Here is a 15,459-nt window from a genome sequence, read left to right on the forward strand (position 1 = left end):
AGTATATGTGGGGGGTTTAATTGCTACCATCACCTTCATCATTGTCCTCTTCAGTGTGCTCAGGAAAAGAACAGGTGAAAGTTTAAAATGCTGAGCCACATCCCTCGTGGATGAGATGCAGAAAGGAGCATCTGCGCCTCCGCTTAGGAGAGATGGAGGGCAGGATATCCTACGATCCTGCAGGGAGAGGGAGGGAGTGTATGAGCTGGAGACTCATTTCTGGTGAAAGGCAACACAAGGTGATGTTTTGCATTGTTATGGTCTTCCTACATCTTACTTTGTTGGGTTTTTTTTCTTTCTCCTTTTCAGCTAAACCAAAATCTTAGCAAATTCTAAGGGCTTCAAAACAAAGGAAACCTTTGTGTCGCTCACCTGCAGTCCTTTGTCTCCTGTCCCTTGACACATCCTTCTCAGGAAAGCCAGCCCTGTCCAAATATTAATAGAGCCCTTGGTTGGTATGGGAGGGTAGGGCTGCCCCTGGTGGATGATGTGAGTGACCATTCGGGGTGGACTCACAGGGAAACACAACTTCATCCAGGGAGGGCAACGTGAACAGCCTCAGCTCTGACATTTTTAGAAATGCCTCTTCTCTGGTTTCAGAGAAAATTAAATTGTATATAGGTGAGTGTTTGTATGACTGCATAGATGCATGTGTGTGTACAGGTACATGTATGTACGTGTACATGTTGGAAGTAGATATACAACGTGTATGTGGGTGCGTATCTGTAGCTACATATAAGTACATTTGGTTAATACCTACAAGGCAGGTGTTTAAGTAATATATTTATGTGTATAAGCATTTTATGTGTGAAGTTGGGCATATAAGTAGGCAAAATTGGTATTTCAAAATGGTAAATCCTCAGGTAGGGGAAGTTATGGGCAAATCAAGCAATCAGAGAAATATGACTCTCCAGGAGAAAGCTGCAATAAAAATTTTAATAGATATTTCACTGCTAGAAGTTTACAAAATGGAGAAGATCTGTGGTTCTGTAGTTGTGAAAAAGACAGACATGATTAAATGTACCTTTCCTGCCTAATGGGGAATTTGAAGGTTAACACTTCAAAATTCCCTGTATAAAATCAACAGAGGGAAAAAAAGCAGAAGGGAGGGGTGGATGGAAAGGAGGTATATGGCACACAATAAAAGTGAGAATTTATGAAGCATACAAGGTGATAAGGAGTGTTCAAAATAACCTGGAAAAACTGGATTGCTGCAAGTCCTAACAGCACTTGGAAACAGTTTTTTTCAAAACACTTTGAAAACTAAAAATACTAGTAACAGCCTAGGCTCTTACTGCGTGGATATGGGTAAAACTGTTGATAATGAAGATTTTTGGTGGAGGCTTTTTGATGCAGAGAAAGTAGTTGTTTGTATACAGAAAGAACAGGATTTGTGTATTTCTACTACATAAGGATAGTAAACAACTTCCTCATCTGTTTGCAAACTAAGGAAAGTTTTAACAGCATCTATTAAGCATAAGTATTTTCAGATCAGGAGCCAGGAAAATTTGCATCTCAGAATCATAGAAAATTTGGCTGAGGAGGCACTTGGCTCAATGGATTTAGGTATTTAAAAATCCTGGCATACTGGAGAAATCCCAAGATTCCCAGCTTCTCCCATACTAGAGAAGTTCCCAGTCTTGGAAGAGTATGTGGTGCCACTGCTCAGAGAGAGAAAGTGATATGACACCTGACTGTTAGATGGTTCTGTAGTAACAATCATAGGTAAGAGAGCATGAAGTTATTACAAGTCAGCTAACAGATGTTTAAACAATTAAAATAATATGAACAACTTAGTATTCAAAAAAAGAAAATAAAGCATTGTGGGAAACAAACCTGACTTCATTCTTTGACAAAATAATACATTTAGTTGATGAAAGCACTGGTGCAGATTAAACAAACGAAGAAATTTGTAAATTCTAAGGAAGAAGTGAATAGTGTATGAATAGACCGTAATTTGCATTATATGGATTAATTGCTAGCTAACAGACAAAAATACATGGTCCAAAAAAAGCAGCAATCACTGCAGACAGTGTGTGCCTCTCTGCAATAACTGTGCTGTTTAGTATTTGCAGCAGGAAATACAACTGTAAAAAATATTGTTGATGAAATTTGCAAATGGCAAGCTCAGTAGCTAAAGAAGAGGGAATCCTTCAGAGGAGCACAAGCCACCTGAACAGCTGAAGGTACTCAAACAAGAACAGATGCCCAGTAATGTTAGTGGAGTCTCCTCAGGTCCTGGACCACCATGCTGCCTCAATGCTGTTGATCCATGAATCCATTTGAGTTGTCTGACCTGTGGGAACACCTAAGAGCAACTACGGGCAGAGTGTAACTGCTGGTGGAAGCAGTTTTTGCTCGTATCTTTTCCTCTTCATTTTTGATGCATCACCAATACATTTTTAGTTCCAATGGTTGCCTTCTGTCTGTGCACCTCCCACACCACTCTGTGAAGTCAAGCCTACTGCAGGGCTCCAAGGCCAGTGAACAGGTTGGCTGAGCCCACAGAGAGGCGGGAACCACCCAGGATTCAGGAAGGGGAGTTCCAAGGGACCCTTGGTGTCAATACCAGTCCCCTTGCTCCCAGAGGCTGCTATTCTGGGTCAGGACTCACGGAATCTTTTTTGACTGCCTGCTGGATTTGGACACACCTAGATAACAGGTGGGTATGTGACAGCTGGCTCCCATGCAGCCAGCAAGGAAGGACAAGCTGACAAGAGCAGGAACCTCATTGGCAACCACTGGAGAAGTCACTGTCACCTGTGACTGACAATGCGGAATTGGAAGCCCAGCAAAGCCTGGAGCTGCAACACCCACTGACTGAGCAGCCACCCACAGGGTTTTTTATTATGTTGAAAGCTTGGAGATGGTCCAGAGCAAAAGGACAGGATCAATTAGTAAGATCAAAAAACGCCTTACAGGGGGCACTCGGAGGCATTACTCTTGTCTCTCAATTGCACCACAGAAATTACAGAGTACTGGTGGCACTGTCACCTGCAGAGAAAGGCACAATGAGAATCAACAGCTGCAAGTCATGTTTAGGCACATTCAGAGTAGAATAATAATAATAGTAATTATAGTAATATACTCAACAGTGAGGATGATTGTCCTAGCCATCAGTCAATAAAAGGGGTTGACTACCTTTCAAGTTCTTCCAATAAAGGTCACAATAGTTTTTTCAAGCTGTCCTTTAATAATATTTTTTTAAAAACATTTAATGGCATCAGTTAAAAGAGACACTGGGTCAAATTCCAAGGCCTGCGTTACACATGAAATGAGAGCTGGTGGTTTGTCTGCCTTTTTGGCCCATAAACTGATATGGAAGGAAGGAAAATAACGGACAGATGGAACAAACGTATTAGGAGTGGCCATATTCCTCATAAAGAGAAATACATTATGGCACTTGATTTTACTTGACTCCCTACTCTCTGATGCTCCCCACTGGAGCCCACAATTGGTGTGTCCTTGAAGGTCTCAAACTGAATTTAAACCACAAAAACTAGTAAAGCAGATACCCTAAAGCAGAAAAAGTAATACTTACCTGTAGACAAGGTGACCTGTTGTTTAACAACAGTGCTCCTCCTTACATTTTAAATATAAAACACTTACTAGAGAAAATGCCACCAAGACTAAAAGGGCATCAAATATAAACTTGATTGCATTAGAAAGACAGGGATAAGTAATATTAGATGTTCTGCTTCCCTGAGAGACAGCCATTCTGCCTCCCAAGGTCAAATGTGCTGTGGCCAAGTGCCACATGGCATCGCTGCCTGGCCACGTGAATTGAGAAGCAGTAGGCTGGTCATCATCTGATTAGCTGCTGGGCAGACCAACCCCTTATAAGGCACACTGCGTCAACACAAATAAATATTAAATGTAGGCGTTTTAAAATAGCTCTTTAGGAGAATTGTTTGACATAAGACATGAAATTTTATACACATTTTGTCAACCTGCAAAATATAGAATTAAGCTCTTTGCACTTTGGCCAACAAAGATTACATAGAGGTGTGGATGCATTGTACTGTGGATTTGGACAAAGCCAAAAATTCTAAGCTGATATTGAAAGAGCAGATATTTTGGAAAGAATAAAGCCAAGCTCAAGATTATCTTTTCCCCATACGTTCCCCTTGTTTGGTTATGCCTCTGCTGTATCAGGGGTTAATTATGCTGATACTTTTGGTCTGTGTTTTTGCCCCACCACCGGTGAAAGTTTTGCTCTTTCCCTGCCAAGTTATGGGAAAACAAGCACTGATAAACGGGAAAGTTGTCCTTGAAGAGAGCTTCTTGTGTAAACTGTTTTAATTGGTGTTTTCTGATTGGCTAATTGTCCTCCAAGGTCAGTTGAAGGAGAGATTGAGGAGGAGGAGGATGAAGGATGCCCCCAGACTCATTTGGAAAAGGCCCCCCTGAGTACAGTACGCAGGCGCAGGGAAAGCCAGAAGAGATGCGCAGAAGAGATGCACTTGTATAATAGGGGGTGGGACTGAGGGCCTCTGGCTGGGTGGTGCTGGCCACACCTGGGAGGTTGAGGTCACTCAGTTAATTGTATAAAAGCAGATGGCTCTTTCTTGGATGAGAGCTAGCTTTACCTCAAGGACAACGTTGCCTTTGATGGGGACGCCTGCCAGTTTGTGAACTTACTGACTCTCCAAGGATACAGCTTCTGCTATGGGTAATTATAGGCATGCTAGGTCGGTAAGATAACTTTATGGGCAACAGTTGGGTAACTGGGGAGGTCGTGCTGGGGGCTTAGTTCCTCCTTCCTCCCCTTTGGGTTTGTTCGTTTTGTTGGCCACCTCTTGCTAATAAATACTGGTTTTTGTTGAGCTTTCAGCGGTGCCGTGGTTTCAAGATTCGGTACATTTCGAACCCTCCCTAATACACTCTGCTCATTCAGTTTAAGCTTGAAAAATAGATCCAGCAGTCTAACTACACCAGTTTGGAAGCATTTTATGAACACAGCTGAAGCTCAGCTGCTATGTGGCTCCCAGAGAGCGTGCACTAACTGGAGGTAAAGCTTTTAAATAAACTGTGTTTGCTTCAGCCTCACACTATATCATAATCACACATTCTGCAGCACTTCCAAAGCAACCATGGGCACTGCTTCTCTAGCGCAGGTACCACAGCACAGGCACCTTGTTCAGTTGAAGCCCTTTCCTGGAATGTGGCAGACACAGGACATGAGAGGCTCCTCTCAACCCCTAAGGTCATCATGCCAGCCCTTCCAGCCATGCATCTGCTACCTATGTGTCATTGCAATTCAACGTAAGTGGCCCCATTGCAAGGCACCACAGGAAAGACAAAGCTTACCAAGGATTGCTTTTTAAACCATACGGAGATGTCACCTGAAACACATGAGAAGGATTCCATGCAGCCTGGCAGGCTGGATGCAGCTCTGAGCAAACTGGTCTAGTGGAAGTTGTCCCTGCCCATGGCAGGGGGTTGGAACAAGATGATCTTTAAGGTCCCTTCCAACATGAACCGTTCTGTGATTCTATGACATCTCTGAAAATGTCAGAAGCCCTGAGAGCTGTGCTTACCTTCATATATAATTGCCAAGTTCATCACAGATCAGACTGGGAAGAACCCTTTTTTGGGGTCTGAAGTGTTACAATGATACAGCTCTCTACAGTGGGAAAAGCTGTTTTCTAGAAAGCTGGTTCCCCTCTTGGTGCCCTATGCTCAGGCTGAGACACTTCAAATTTCATCTGTGACCCTCAGCCTCTTGCATACTCATAGTGAAGTCCCAAATGCACAAGAATCATTCAAAGCCAAAACTCCTCTCCCACCATTCACCAGGCAGTGACAGACAGTATCTCGTTCAAGCCTAGATACAGATTTCCACATGGACCATAGACATCATAATAACCTTTCCCACATCTCCCCCATCTTGGTCAATGGACTGCAAGGAATCACTGCAACACACTTGGTAGGGGTGGGCTGGGGCAAAGTATCAGGGCCAGCATTCATGCTCTGCAGCTGTGCATTTCTCCCAGATCAGAAGCTTGAAGCAGCAATCTCCTTGCGAGAGCTCACCATCAGGGTCCTCGGTTGTGTCAGCCCAGTGAGCAGAGGTGGATCACACATACAGGCAGTAAAATGACTCCCACATGCCTGCAGCTTCTTGAAAGCCCACAGACATCAGGCAGTTCTTCCCAAGAGCTGGTAATCTTCCCAAGAGAAGCTAATCTCAGCTATACAATGGCTGCTTCTCCTTCCTAGCACTGCTTGCGGGAACACTGCCCCGAGGCATCTCTCTGTGAAGAGTATGAAATGCTGACCAAAGACACGTCTTCACTAGTGCTGCACTTTTGCTTTTCTTAGTAACAGCAATCTTCTGCATTGACAACTTTCTCTGATGTGTCCTTCATCTGGACTTCAGTGACATGAGCAACGATAAGCTACAATGGACAATGAAGTGCCTGTAACCTTCCACATTCTCCTAAAAAAAAAGCCAAACAAACCAACAACCAACCAAACAAAACAAAAAACCCAAAAAACAAACAAACAAACAAAAAACAAAACCAAGAAAACAACCAACCACAAGAAAGGAGAACGAAGAAAAGGGAAATGGACAAAGGAAAAATAATTGGGCTTTTATTTTCCCAAAGCCTCTAGCTCTATTACAACAACCCCTAACTTGTGTCCCAGGCAAAACCATGGACTCCTGCTTCCCTCCAGAGCATGATGTGTCACACTAAGTGAATCCAGCTCCTACACACTGCCAAAACATCCTCCCAGATCAGTTGAAAATTCAGCTTCTCCCAGCACACAGAATGGTGGGTTCCCATGCATCTCCTTCAATGAGTGATGATCAGACGCTGAAGTATGGCAGATGCCCCCTCTGAGAAGTTCAAAAAGTCCATCTGGAGTGGAGAGGGTTGGTTTCAGCCTCCAGGACCAGCAGCAGCTGCCAGCAGTCCCCAGTGAGAAGAGACAGAAGGACCACCCCCACTCATGTCCCCAGATAGATGCAATGGTTGCAGCATTGGGAGCTCCTTCTCCTGAATCAGGAAAGGAGAAAGGAGAAGGTCACAAGCAGCAGCTTTATTTCTGGTGCTGACACGAACACAACCCTCTGTCAGTGCTGCTGTCCCCTTCACCACTAGCTGGATCAAAGTGCCTGGACCACAACATCCCTTATGTCCTGCAGCAAGAGCCAACCACTCCACAGGTCCCAGCTGGCTCCAGTGCTACCAGGCAACATTCATCCAAACATGCATCCAAATCCTCAGGAGGTCGACCAGAGCACACACCTCCCTCAGATTGACAGATGACAGTATGGATTTCACAGCCTGCTGGGAACCCTGGAGTGGTGTGCCAGGCTGCTCCAGACTCTCTTAGACTCTAGCTGTACTTACCTCTCATCTTTTAATTCATGTTATCTTCATCTGAAGCCCAAATAAGTCCCAGAAACCCTTCCATCACCTGGCCCTGGACAAACTGACCACCTGCAGTGGCACCACATTCACCCCTTTCCCCTCCTCAGGTACTGCACTGGCAGTAAACATTGGGTTACACGCTGCTGCTTGGAGCAGTTCAGCTATTTTACTCCTGGGATCCTTTAAGACTCTTGGACAAATGCCATTGCTTTCAGCGAGTTGTTACTGTTCACTCTGTCAGTGTGTTAACAGCCTTTTCCACAGCTGCTTCAGCTTCAGACATGTCCATTGGCAAGCCCCACCCTGCCGAAGAATGGGTTCTGCCACGCTGATCATCTCGCTGATCTGGTCACTCAATGCTCAGCACAGCTCCAGAGGTGTCTGCAGTGGCCCTATCTCTGCTGTGAGCTCCTCACACAGCCTGATCACTGTTTTGCCCTTCAGAACATCTAGCAGGTGCCTGATGTGTCTCAAGAGAGATCTAATGTTGGCTTTGATTCCTTTTGCTAGTTGTTCCTTGAAGCTTTGTTTGACCTGACTTGCTGCCTTTCTATATGCAACGTATCAAAGTTTACATCCTTCTCTAATTTTCCAGCTGTAGACAGCTCCAGGTTTTTTTGATAGATGATTTTTTTGTACCTTCCCTTACCCCACTGAACAATGGTTTATGTGTCCCACAAAAAAGGTGTTCACCCCATTTTTCATGAGCATGCCCAGTTAGTAAGGATTGCAAAGGGTGACAGAGAGTAAATTCAGAGAATGAAGATGAAAATATAAAAAGGCGCAGCAAAGGAAGGAAAAATGACTGCAAAGGCAAGAAAGGCAGTACATCACTGTTTTAAGAGTTTGTGGACTAAATTCAGCCTCCTATGATGCAAACTGTCTAGCTTGTGTCATCTTCTAGGAGATATGTAGCTTGCCAGCACGTATTTCAGTGTCACTGGGCAATGCAGGCCTTCCCACCACAGCAGTTCACTGAGAAGGAGGGCATGGTTTCCTTCTCCTTTTTTTAGTACCTTTACTACTGTTCTTTCCATTCATCTCCCTCTACTTCCCCTGGTTTCAAATGTATTTTTGACCATGTTCTTTTCCCCCTTTTTCAAACACTTCTGAAGTCCCAGGTTTGCTTAGTATTGATTTCTTTATGAATTGTTTTTTCTCCTTCTTTTTTACTTTTGTACATACCTAAATCATCCTCACAGACCTGCCCTCCCATGAAATACCATCAAGACCTTATTAAGTCCTTAGCACAAAAGATCAATTGCCTCAGCTGATAAATATGCACAGCCTCATACCAGAAGGCAAATACTTTGAGATTCTTTACTGACAGAGGATTTGGAAGGCAAAAGGCCTTGGACTCCTTGAAGTGGACTGTTTTTCAAGCTGCAGGGGAAGATTGTTTCCCTAAAAACACAACCTATGTTTTTTACTTGATGAAAACTGCTTCCTGACTCCAAAATTTGCCCTGGAATATAAGCTTTTCGATATGTGAGATTTACCTGAAGCAGCTGCAGTCTTGATACAGGATTAAAAGAAAAGGTAACAGGATTAAAAGAAATATAATGATGAAATCTCACTCCTCTCAATATCACTAGAAGTGGTCACGTGGCTTGATTAAGATTCATGTTTTGTTGGCCAAGCTTTTCTTCTTAAAAGAAAGAATTAAAAGAAAAAAAGAAAAAAAAATTAAAATAATAATCCAGACATTCCAGGTCCTACAAAGGATAAATCTCAGATTACTTCATTATAAAAACCAAGACAACACTAAAAGGTATCCTGTCACCTAGTCCTTAACTTGAATTTATCAAGCTGCATCTTGAAAAAAAATTAGGTTCTTTGCCTCATGGACCATTCCGGGACTTTCAGACAATTTCCAGACAATTCCATCATTGCTAGTCTGAGATCTTGTGAGGGAAGACATAAAGCCTCTCAAGCAGATGAATGAATTGAATGCATCAGAACAATTAAAAAGGAGATGGGAAAGGGAGGTGATCCTGCCTTCTCTTCCTTTTGAGAAGGGCGTAGTGGGAAGTGCTCCCTTAAGCCATTTGACCATGAAATCTGGCCTTACTCATAAAAGAAATGGCATTTATAGATTGACTTCTCTTCTTAAGGCTTTAATTCCATTTGGATCCCCTTTAAAGGAAATAAGTTTGGGTTTATATTGCAGAGGAAGAGAAATCACCATGACCAGAGCAGAGCCAAGAAGCAGAAGCAACATGAAACCAATGGGATGGGAGTGACTGGAGGGGGGCATTTGGAGGATTACATGTGGCAGTGTCAAAAATCAAGCTGAACATAAGCAAGTTTGTCATATTGTCAGCTCTTACAAAGCTGCAGGCAGGCAGCAGCAAGCACCTGTATCCCTCAAGCTGTGCTGTGCCAGGATCTGTGCTGGGCTCACAGGGTGACCAGCCCCTGCCCTGTCATCTCTGTTGGCTGGGGAGCAGCAGCTGCCGGAAGAAAAACTGGTCCGAGGTGGCTGCTTCTGCCTCCAATTTCCAGGAACAGGTAGGAGAGATCACGAAAGGGGTGGGGACAGAGGCCCAGGGGAGTCGGGTGGCTGTGATAATGGTTATATTGTTAGGGCTGGAATGAGGAAATTAAAGACTTCAGCTAGGGAGAGCAGGGTAGGGTGGGGGGACCTCAAGGAGGCTCCATCTTGATTGCCCACATTTTAATTGCTCCTCAAGACAAAGCAAACAGAGAAATCAGTCCTATAGCTTTGCTCACTGCTGTTCCAGCCTGAACTGCTCACCCAGCTTCCAGATGGGTGTTAGCTTAGATGTGCCAGTGGGCGGGAATTTTCATCTGCCATTTCCGCACTTGGCCCCACTGAAGTAGGACCAGACTGAGATCAGTATCCGAGGAGCTATCATCCTGGCTGAGTGATCCTACATGAGGGAATATGCAGCAAAGTTAGAGTTTGAAAGCCTGTTCTCGATGCTCGGTGATTCCCTCATGGAGGATGACAGGTCATGAGTATCAAGGATGGCAGCTGACTTGGACACAAAGTAAAATGGCTAAAGGGTCTGGGTCACTGGGCTTCTTCAGCACCCTGACTGATGCATTTCCAGGAAGCAATATCCCTTGTCCTGCAATATGAACAACAGATGGGAGTCAGCTACATTTTTCATAAGCTAATTCAGATTTTCCAGCTGAGGCAGAACATGAGTAGCCACTATCCAGGCTCTCCTCCAGGCTTTGTACTGCATTATAGTATGAAGGCAGCAACGGAAGAAGATCCACTTGAGTCTGCTGGCGTCCAGTCGTGTTTTTTGTGAGAGACTTCATTCTCCTAGGAAAAGAGACTGGGTTCCCTCCACATAGTTTCCAGCAGGATTTTCTCAGTCCTACAATATGATATTCGTGACTCTACCTGGTAGTGTCCCATCTTTCATGCTGAAAGATAGAGATAACACATATTGCTTTGATTTTCCCCCAGGGCTCCCTTTTGCTTCACCAGAATGGCTCCTTGCAGCCACTCTACTCCTACAAGGTAAAAATGAATAAAGGTATTGAAAATCAGCCTCCTTGGGACTCGAAGGAATGGAAGTATGTACACGGACATGTTCTTGCTGCTGTGGTATCACTGGTTATTTGGGACAGATGTCACTGTTTCCTGGTAAGTTACATCAGCAGCAAGGCAGAAGGCATCCAACGGCCCATTAGATTAGTTTGCAAATCCTTGATGGCTTTTTAATAATGACCCTCTTTAGAGATCACCACCTCTGCCTCAAGGGAGTCCATGCAACCTGCATAAATATCTCCCCGTTGAAGACAACAGTGGTGCAATGTGTAACCTCACACTTAAACATATAGCAACATCCATGATGCTGTTCCTTGACAGTTTGTTGTGAAGGAACAAGATTCAGGATGGGAGAGGTTCCAGGCGTGGAGAAAAACATACAGCAATTGACAGGACTTTATTATATGGACTTTACTGTCATTGTATCCACACTACACAGTGCACAGGCTGGGCATGCTCGGACTTGCACCAAGTTTGCCTGCTCCCTGCTTCCCCGCTCCCCTCTCTGATAGGCTGCAGAAGCTGCAGAGAGGAGACAGTTACCATTCACCCTTTCCTTCCCCGGTTCCTCCCACGTTCCTCCCCCTTTGCCTGTGTCCCTACCCCGATTTGTTCCCCCGTTTGTCTGTCTCATGCTCCACCCCGTGTTCTAGCCCTTTCCCCGCCTAAACCCATAAAACCTCTGGACACCTCAATAAAATATTCTACTTGCACCTCCACCTTGTCTCCTGACCCGTCCGTGCTGTGTCACGGCCCCATCCCCCCTCGGACCGTGGCAGTTTGTGCTGCTAGTTTTAATGCAGAAAAACACGAGCAGAGGTAGATAATCCAGAAATAGTCCAGAAATAATCACTGGCTTCTATCTTGCAGCAGAAGAAAAATACAATTGCTCATACGGGTACACAAAAGAATTAAACTAATCAAAGGTCTATCAAGTAGTTCAAAAACATGTATAATTTGTTACACTTGGAATCCATACCAGATAGGGAGAGACTTTTTTTCCCATCAGAGTAGAAGTGTGTTGAAAAGAAGTTTGTTCTGTTTTAAAACATTGTGTGTACTACAGATCGTTATCACATTCCTACCTGGGCAGATAATAGATGTAGTTGGTAAAGAAGCATTTCAAATTTGGTGCCATAAAAAATGATTCATGTTTACTCAAAGGTTGTTCAGTAGCAATAAAAAGCAATCATGCATTCAGCTTGTGAAGATGTAATATACAGAAGCACAGCCCAGAACAACAGGGCAGTTCCCATTTCATAAGAGAAGAAACCTAGTGACAGGGATCTTTTCGGTATACAGCTCCTTGGATTTAGAATGTTGTTAGAGGTGAAGTAAATATTATGAATCAAAACTTCCAGAAAGGATTTGTAGTGCGTGATGGAAGATCTTCCACCCTAATGCAAGACTTGGGATTTCAGAAGACAAATTATCCCATAATTGCTGAGCCTGAATGGGAGTGAGGGCAATAACCATCAGTGTCAAAACCAGTTCCATCAGGTGTGACTCATCTTGATAGGTCAATACATGGAAATATCCAGAAAGCTATGGATGAGCAAAATGCTCAGAAGACTCTTGCATGATAAAAACTTGAGACAGGAGTGTATATAATCACCTAAATTATCAAGAGAAGTTGCTTTTGCAAACTGCACTAATAATTCCATGCCAATATCTTCTGTTACAGTGAACCGTGCCTGAGGAAAAAGGTACCATTTATGACTGACAATCTGAGTCAAGATGGTCCCTTTAGTGATCCAGTTCATGCACATACTGGGAAAAAAAAAGCACAGAAGCTGGGAAGAGGTAAGTAATAAAAAAAAACAACCAAAAAAAAACCTTGAAGAGTTAGCAAATTCTGATCTTCTTCTAATGGAGATCGAAACTGGAGCTGAGCTGGCAACAGAAGATTTGTTGTTTGCATTGTTTCTAAAGTATTTGGGGAATCAAGTGGTAATTGTGTATATAGTAATGTTAAAAATTAATTTTTGGTTCCTTTGTGCATTGGCAATCAATTTGCAGCACATCTGTGTGACCATGGGAACACAGGGACTTTTACAAAGTCACAGCCAAAGCGTGATATTCGCATGACTGAAGCTACTGGAAGTCACCTCAGGGCTGATCCGTGCTCTGAGGTGCCCCACAACAGCAGATAGCGCACGACAGCCTGAGCAGCTTACTGGAGTGAGAAAGAGGGAAAGGGGAATTGCTTGGATCATGGTTGTCATGGCCACTGGAAATGGTGAAAGAGCCAGTCTTATTAATTCTTTTTTACAAAAACACAATATATGGGTAAAGTCTTCTGAAAAATAAATACGCATTAAATGTGTATGTAGAGATACGTAGATAAACGATGTATATCACGTCTACATGTAAAAATGAAACATACAATACATGCACTCACACCCCAATTATCTGCTATTCATGTCCAAAACAGCAAAGGCCAAAAGTTCTCCAAAACAACATTGTGATGGAAATTGTTAGCCATGACAAAATTCTGAAAAAATTGCTTTAGAGTGTCATTCAGATACAGCAAACCAGTCCAGGTGTTTGAATTTTTATTATTCCTCAAGTCAAAAGAAACCAAAACATGTAAGTTACCTTTGTCTCCCACCAGCAAAAAGGATTGTGTTTCTGAATTAATTTTCTTCAAAAAAGACAGTTTAAAATCCTTTTAAATACAGTGGAAATCGGAGAATGCCTAACTAAGTCCTACCAAATTTGGCTGTAGTTCCTTTGTGGCTGCTGTTAATTTAAATGAGTATAAAAGGGGCATTTTCAGGGGCAAAATAATTTTTGTCTTTCCAATAAGATAGAGTCACAATTCCAGTAAGAGAGAGGCAGTTTTCAAAGATTAGTCTGTTCAAGTAATTTCAGGAAATTATGATAATGTAAGTCAAACAAGTTGCTCTCTGTGAAGTGACTGGATTATAGCTCTATAGGTTACACTGGTAATTGCAAGCACCGAAGCTGCATAATTGTTAGTATCCAGGTCTGTCTGAATGCATAAAAACACACAAAGTGGCACAAGTCAGAGGAGCTCACATCCTTCCACTAAATGACATCTCCTACTGGCACTGTCCAAGATGGAATACAGAGCTGCATGGACCATCAGTCCAACCCAGAAGGACACTTGTAATCATAAAATTGTAGAATGGTTTGGGTTGGAAGGAACCTTAAAGATCATCTGGTTCCAAACCTCCTGCCATGGGCAGGGACACTGTCCACTAGACCAGATGGCTCTAAGCCCCATCCAACCTGGCCTTGAACACTTCCAGGGATGGGCCATCCACAGTTTCTCCAGGCAATGTCTTCCAGTGCCTCACCACTCTCACAGTGAAGATTTCTTCCTAATATATAATCTAAACCTACTTTCTTTCAGTTTGAAGCCATTCCCTCATGTCCTATCACTACATGTCCTTATAAAAAGTCCCTCCCCAGCTCTCTCGTACCCACTTTAGATTCTAGAAGGCTGCAATAAGATCTCCCTGCAACCTTTACTTCTCCAAGCTGAACAACCCCACCTCTCTCCTCTCAGCCTGCCTTCATAGGAGAGGTACTCCAGCCCTCCGATCATCTTTGTGGCCTCCTCAGGACTCATTCCAATAGGACCACATTCTTCCTATGTAGGTGGCCTCAGAGCTGGATGTCGTAATGCTCTGAGGAAGCTGCTTTGTAATAGGCATTTGATACAGTATCAGCTCATTCCCCTCACCCTCCCACTTTTTGCAACTTTCATCTTTGATGAAAGTTCAAAAACGAGTTACTGGAGTTATAACTAAGTTTTGAACTGCAGGAGAAACAATGCTTTTGCTTTGCATTGTTTTTTTGTCAGAGAATGGAGCTAGCGGAAAGCTCCGAGTTGTGGCTGTAGGTTTCTAACAAGCACCTGTCACAAGGCTGTTCCTGGCACACTGTCACTTAACTGTTGGCCTCAAAAGTGTATGGCTTGCCCTTTTCAAGCATGGTATTTTGCAACACGAAGAGGTGAAAGTGGCTGCATATTTTGAGTCACTAACCAAACCACAGCAAACTCCAATAAGGATCGAAATTCAGTGAGAGAACACTCTGAACACGGACTTTTCTGGAGGAGGTATCCAGAAAGGAAAGAAATAAGTGAAAACTTGAGACAGAGCTAGTTTGAAAAAAAATCACTGGGAGAAAAGATCGGTAAAGACCTTTCATGGTTATAATGATAGGGGGGTGTAAGAGACTTTTGGTCACATTTGGCTATGGGTGTTCATTTCCATGGACTGAGGGAGGCTTTGGGTAATGCCGGGAGGCCTTGATTTCCCAGGCATAGATCAGCAAAACAAGTTTCCCCTCATGGCTGGGCCGAGTAGTTCTGGATACAAAAGATTGCTTTAGTTAAGGAACCAGCAAAGGCGATGCGGTAACTCGTGTATCACCGAGTCGCCCCTAGCCTTCTCTGTCCCAGCCCCATTCCCTCTGCAGATCTCACTCAAAACTCTCAGCTTTGCCCTTGGAAAGCACAATTTGGCCATGAAAGCCACGCAGGAGCTCTCACCGCCGGTCGAGTCCCGCCGCTCC

General features: G+C 43.6%; 1 protein-coding gene across 2 annotated transcripts in view; it reads right to left on the minus strand.

Moving 5' to 3' along the window:
- Positions 1-1,912: 1,912 nt before the first annotated feature.
- VAMP1 (vesicle associated membrane protein 1) overlaps positions 1,913-15,459 on the minus strand; it is a 32,565-nt gene continuing 19,018 nt past the window's right edge. Inside the window, exon 6 of one of the 2 annotated variants that reach the window (XM_017814669.1) lies at positions 1,913-2,994. The gene's annotated coding sequence lies outside the window, so the exon portion shown is untranslated. Of the gene's footprint in view, positions 2,995-6,889; positions 6,911-15,459 lie in introns of those variants that run through there. The other variant, XM_017814671.1, reaches the window with a different exon arrangement.

Source organism: Lepidothrix coronata, unplaced genomic scaffold (assembly GCF_001604755.1).
Source record: "Lepidothrix coronata isolate B3197 unplaced genomic scaffold, Lepidothrix_coronata-1.0 Scaffold46, whole genome shotgun sequence".
Taxonomy (NCBI): domain Eukaryota; kingdom Metazoa; phylum Chordata; class Aves; order Passeriformes; family Pipridae; genus Lepidothrix; species Lepidothrix coronata.